At 42.5% G+C, this 6,456-nt stretch overlaps 1 long non-coding RNA gene across 1 annotated transcript; it reads right to left on the bottom strand.

Moving 5' to 3' along the window:
• Nucleotides 1-4,339: 4,339 nt before the first annotated feature.
• On the bottom strand, nucleotides 4,340-5,081 carry LOC123057890 (uncharacterized). Its single transcript, XR_006426995.1, has 2 exons — nucleotides 4,696-5,081; nucleotides 4,340-4,594 (listed from the first exon to the last, which is right to left on the bottom strand). It is a non-coding gene; the product is annotated as an uncharacterized lncRNA (long non-coding RNA).
• Nucleotides 5,082-6,456: the final 1,375 nt, after the last annotated feature.

The following is a 6,456-nucleotide window of genomic DNA, read 5'->3' as shown; positions in this document are numbered from 1 at the left end:
TTTGGGTGGGTGGGTGGAATTGAATCCGCATCCTCACCCAATCTGAGGCTCAGTGGCCTAGGAGTTTCCGAACTCGAAAGTTTGGATTCTTGGATGTTTTCCAGTAAATCTGGCCCGCTGCCTGATTCTGGGTTCAGGCTTTGAGTGACATCCTCCCCTCCGCGGGTATCCGGTTTGGAGGGATCGGGAATCTGAACGTAGCTAGTCCTTAAGATAGATGAAGTTTTGCCGCATTGTTCTTCCACCACTGCAACATGATGGGTGACCTGGGGAGAGTTAATTTCTCTTAGATCGGGTTTAGGTCCAATCTGATCGTAGTCTGTAGCGACTCCCAGGGCGGCGATACGATCCAAGAGCTCGTTCAAGGAAGAGAGCTCCATTGGATCTAACTGCTCGACGAGTTCCGAGTTGATGTGAAGATTGTTTTCGATGACCCGAGAAGTCATCGTCGGCACAGCGGCCGAACAGGCGGTCATAAGAAAACCACCTAGCCGGAGAGTTTGGCCGATAGCCAGAGCTCCCTCAGTGATAGTGCCGTCTTTAAAGATGGGACGAGACATCCTTCCTTGTGGCGACGGCACAACGGAACTCTCAATGAAAGCACCAATGTCGGTGTCAAAACCGGCGGATCTCGGGTAGGGGGTCCCGAACTGTGCGTCTAGGCTGGATGGTAACAGCAGGCAAGGGACACGAAGTTTTACCCAGGTTCGGGCCCTCTTGATGGAGGTAAAACCCTACGTCCTGCTTGATTAATATTCATGATATGGGTGTTACAAGAGTAGATCTACCACGAGATCAGAGAGGCTAAACCCTAGAAGGTAGCCTATGGTATGATTGTATGTTGTGATTGTCGTGCTATGGACTAAAACCCTTCGGTTTATATAGACACCGGAGAGGGTTAGGGTTACACAAGGTCGGTTACAAAGGAGGAGATATCCATATACGTATTGCCTAGTGAGCCTTCCACACCAAGTAGAGTCCCATCCAGACACGAGACGAAGTCTTCAATCTTGTATCTTCATAGTCTAACAGTCCGGCCAATGGAGATAGTCCGGCTGTCCGGAGACCCCCTAATCCAGGACTCCCACACTTAGGGTCATGCAATGCCAATTTAGGATCATGTGAAAATAAATCTAGTCAGTATCTGGTGCGTGGCCGTCCAAGTCAGCCCGTGTCTCTGCCTATTCTGTCCACATTTTTGGCTAATTTTAGAAGTCTCTGTCACGAATGAAAAGAAAACAAGGAGTAAATAGTACATTTCCATCTTGATAGTTGCATGGTTCGAAGAAGAAACGCCAAGTTTTGCATAAATAATACACAGAGGATTGAGAGAGGGTGGAACTGAACAAAAAAATTAGGAGGTGTCTATTCATAATAGTACTTAGCCATGCTAGCTTGTTAGCTTTATTTGCATCACTTGTTCATCATGTATTCTATCTTTGTTAAGCAACTGCTCTCTGTTTAGATCTCTTTATGTCTGAATCTGGTTAGGCACATTTTCTGTTTAGTTTTGTCTTATAATTATCTTCTGATGGCTGCATGCAGCTTTTCACCCTTCAGTAAAGAGTTCTTTATTTGATGTAGATCCTTGTCGCCCAGGAGTGTGGGAGGCTGTACAATTATGCAGTGCTGCTGGTGTGAAGGTTATTATCCTTTATGGTTTATTTTTCTTTGATCTTATATTCTTTCCATCCATTTCTACTTGAAATGTTCCTTCCATGGAATCTCAACTGATTGAGTTTGTAATACGAGGTTCAGATCATACAGTGTGCAAATATGTCAACAATATGTCATATGAGCCAAGGTTCAAACGCTTCTAGACGTGAATTTGACAAAATGGATCATCTTAGGTACTAATAGAAGTATTTACATCCAAAATTCCAATTTCTCCTTCATGTGGCCATGTTACAGATATTTGATTTAAAAAATCTTTACTAAACATGATCAGCCTATGTTACAAATATTTGATTAAAAAATTCTATTTCAACATAATTTGGATTTTGTTATGGTCTGGTTCATTCTCACCGTTGTTTAATCTTTCAGTTTGGGGGTGTGTCTCTTCTGTATATTGATAACTATCTATTTCTAGTAGGGTGAGTGTCCTAAAGAATCAGAAGATTGCTGGGAAAAATGATGATGTGATACTGCCATGCTATTTCTAGTAGGGTGTGTCTCTCTTATCACTCGTTCACCAGTCTCCATCCTCACCATGGTCTCTGTACTCAAGAAGGGAGAGCTCTACAAGTTCTAGTTGGTTCCTAAGTGACCCCTCACAGGAGAGGTTTTAGCCTGACCTGATGGAGCTGAGAGGTCTGTACGCAAGTTTAGCTAATTTCCTTTATTGATCTGTAGCAGCATAGCTGATTTGTCACGGTAAAAGAGATAGGGCGGTCTGATTGTGCAACATGAACTCTACATATCTATAGCTCTTAGTTCTTGTACACTAACCATTTCCACAGGAAACCATTAATTAGAGATGTAAAACGAACGGCTTATAGCATTCTGTTTTCCAACTGTTTATATTTTTAGAACTCTATTATCAAAATTCTAATCCTGAGTAATGCTGCAACTGGTCAAAGGAAGAAGTTGAACCTGAAGAAGTGCAGGGAAGAATTACAGCTGTGTGTTGTCGGCTGGTTCAGGGGACGTGCAGGATGGGCACGGCCGCGCGGGTGCCGGGGCAGGCTGCACTAGTGATCTCACGGATGGATGCCACGCTGCGAGAGCAGGCTCCTGGGCGCCCGCTATACCGATGACAGATTCGACGCTGCGAGGGCAGGCTGCTGGGCGCCCGCTACGTTGATAACGGATTCCACGCTGTGAGCGGCAACAATCGGCAATGGCGATCGTGCAACGAGGCGACGGTGTTGGTGGGCAGCGTCCAGCGCGGTGGTGATGCAAGGAAGACAAAAGTCGAGGTCAAGGGCGAGGGAGCCGATTTGATTGAGTTTCCTTAGTTTGCAATCAGATCGCATGATTGTAGGGAAACATGGGACTGGTAGTTGGAATACTCCTCTACTGGTGGAGTACGGTCAGTCATTAAAAATTGCTAAGTCCACACCACCCCTTATTAGATTAATGATGGTCATTAGATTGAGATTTGTGGGACTAATCGTGTGGTGCTGATCGGGTGGTGTGGTGTTGTGGGGGCTAATTATTGGGTGCGCATAAGAAAGTTCTTGTTTCATCGTTTAATATTAGTGGATGGATGGAAGTGGAGAAGCTGGGTGGATGTTGATCAGAATTTATTTCAAAATGATACTTTTTTATACTCCTTCTGTCCCAAAATAAGTGTCTCAAGTTTAGTACAACTTTGTACCAGTGGCATACCCAGGGGTGTGCCATGGCACACCTAGATTTTTGGAAAACATTTTTTCACCATGTAAAAATTAGCTTATTTTTAAGGCCCATGCAAGTTAACTGAAATATACTTCAATTTTTTTAAAGTGTGCACACCCCCCATTTTATTTCTAGGTCCGACAATGCTTTGTACTAAAGTTAATACAAAGTTGAGACACTTATTTTGGTACGAGGAAATACTAGATAATTTTATGAAATGTTGTGGCTGTATACATCACTGCCACAACATTTGTGAACTATATTAAAATTGTCAGAAATTATTCATAGATTGGTACAACTTCAAACAAATGTTTTGAAGTGCTTCTATTCCAGTGATTTTTTGTAAGAACGAATGAAATGTGCCATGTCTTCCCAGTTTATTTTCAAAGTATTTGTTGTGTGAGAAACTGAGAACCAGGGGTCTCGAGGACAGATGTGGAGACTGTTGTAATTTTGCAAGGACACACTGCTTTCATGGGGCAAAACACAAACGTTACAAGGGAGCATATGTAAATAGATTAGCGAATCGATCCTGTCCATTCCATGCAGATATGACGCACCACATGGTTCTGTAGCATGGTATCATCTCATGGACGATATCACTGGATACTTGCCCCATGGCTCCGTGTTGCTGAGTAGTACTATGTTGCGAGCTCTCATCAAAAGTTGCACTGGCCGAGTGTTTTGGGGTTGCTGACTATTTTTGTGACAGCTCTCGGCAAACAAGACACTCTATCAAGTGCTTGCTTTTACCGAGTGTGGTTCTCATAAAATAGGTGGTTTGCTGACATCCCATAAAATAGATCTTGGCAAAGACTATGGCACCTGACAAACACAAAATTTTGATTAGTGTTTATTATAGTGAGTATTAGGAATAGAACAAGCTATATATGTTTGCTTTCAAGACTTTTGATTTAATTCAGCATTCCATTTAATGAGAAGTGAAAGTCATCTATTGAGGCCATGTATGTCGATGGACAACTAAATATCATGCTAAACACAAAGAAACATGCAGGCAGTCCTTTTATTAATCACAACATTAAAAGTAAGATACATTATTGCAGAGGTCCCATGATAAAGGATCAATACCATACTCTTCCTTTGTTCATTAAGACTGCCTTATTTTCTTTTGGGGATTAAGACTGCCTTAGACTAAGTGCTCCATATCATAACACTCCTTTCCTTATTTGACCAGACCAGCCTTACGCTGAGTGTTCTGGAGGTGGTGGCGCACTATAATCTGGAACGATGAAACCTACATATGAGATTGAGTTCCTCGTAAGTAATTAATTTCATTTATATAAGCGAGGAAACTATATCAAAATGCTAGTAATATATTTAATCATATTAACACACCTGCGCAATTAGTCCCTGGGTGCAATCCGTTGCCGCACCAATATGTAACATGAGCCCACTTGGCTAGACTGATCTTATGCAAATCCGCGTGCATGAATTTCTGGCATATAGCATGGATGTTTCTCGATTCTCTTACTATTTGGCAACATTTCCTATGGGGGTCAGGATGCTGATCACCGTAATTTTTGAATATGTACCTCTTGCAATACTCCATCACCTCATTTTTCTCTTTGGTGGCATGATCGTCTGCTCGTACATGATAGGAACAAGAAGTGAAGGCCAGTAAAGCTAGGAGGCAGAACACCCACATTACTTTAGAAATAGCCATCTTTCTTGTGGAAGATGTAAACACTAGGTAGGTGTGTTGATCAATCTTTGGTTATGCAAAACTTCTACACCACATGGTTTTTTATATGGGCTGTGGTGGTGAGCACACTTAAATACAAGATCTCTCCAACCAAAAAAATCTACATGTAGATTTCATTTGTTGGATAAGATCTTAAATCTTATGGATGGCCTTGCGATATTTGATAACCATATTGAATGCTCCCAGTCCAAAAAAAGTGCTAAAATTGATTTTCTAAGATTGGTATATTTATTAAAGCATTAATAAGACTAACCATATCATGCTAGGATATGCCCTCATTTTATATAGAGATAAGTTTATTGCATATTTGCATTTAGTGTTGCCCGATTACATGTGTAATTAATCTAGTGGGTGCACTACATAGATATCCAGATTTACTATTTAGCTATAGTTTTTATTAGATGCCCCGTTACGTCATTGTCGTAGAGGCCAACTGGAAGCTAAGCAAACTATTTGAAGGTTTTTTGCTCAACTCTCTGGGAACGAATATGGTCGCATTGCGTTTCTATTTGCCTTGATGATGATCATGGCCCATATATAGACTTCTTTGGTGACAGATAGATCGTTTGCTTGAGCATGTGAATGGACTCCAAGATTTCTTTTTATGCTCCGACTATTCCTCATCCGTAATTACGGGACAACAACAATTAAGAAATTAGGTGAACCATTTGAAGAAAGTTTCTGGTGAATTGCCTCGAAGTAATTATATTCATATTGCATTTGTAATTGCCTTGTTTATTTACTAATGATAGACAAACCCTGCACCCCACCAAAAACCACATGAGCTGAAGGAAGACAAGTGAACCTACCAGACCATTCATCACGACCAGCGAGAACTTATTGGCGCATACGCCAACCGGCAAGGCCATAGTGTCCAAAGGCCTGGCAGAGATTCCAAAAAACGCAAGACGACTAGACGTAGAGTCCAAAGTCCACTCTGATATGCCAGCATCCAAAGGCTGTTATCAATCTTTCCATCTAGCAGGCATGTCACACTACTGGAATCAGGATCTTTCCCGTCAGCCATCTTTTTGCCGTCGGCTAGCTGACGACAAAGAAATTCTTTGCCCTCAGCTTAAGTAAAGCTGACGGCAAAGAAAGAGCGGACAACAAAGAAGGTGTTTGCCGTCAGCCATCTCTTTGCCGTCAGCTAGCTAACGATATAGAATCTTTGCCGTCCGCTAGCAGACGACAAAGATGGTGGGTGGCGGACTGTAAGAATGATCTAACGGCCAGTTTCTTTGCCGTCAGCTAGCCGATGGCAAAGATTCTTTTCCGTCAGCCAGCGGATGGCAAAGAATCTGGTCGTTTTAACGACCGTTTCCCCTCGGCCCCATCCCACGTGCCCCACCTCACCTCACCCTCCCCCCCTCTCTCTCCTAGCCCTCACCTCA

The sequence above is a fragment of the Triticum aestivum genome, chromosome 3A, assembly GCF_018294505.1.
Source record: "Triticum aestivum cultivar Chinese Spring chromosome 3A, IWGSC CS RefSeq v2.1, whole genome shotgun sequence".
In the NCBI taxonomy this organism is placed as follows: Eukaryota; Viridiplantae; Streptophyta; class Magnoliopsida; order Poales; family Poaceae; genus Triticum; species Triticum aestivum.
Note: the sequence above shows the minus strand (reverse complement) of the source record. Positions and strands in the feature narration are given on the sequence as shown.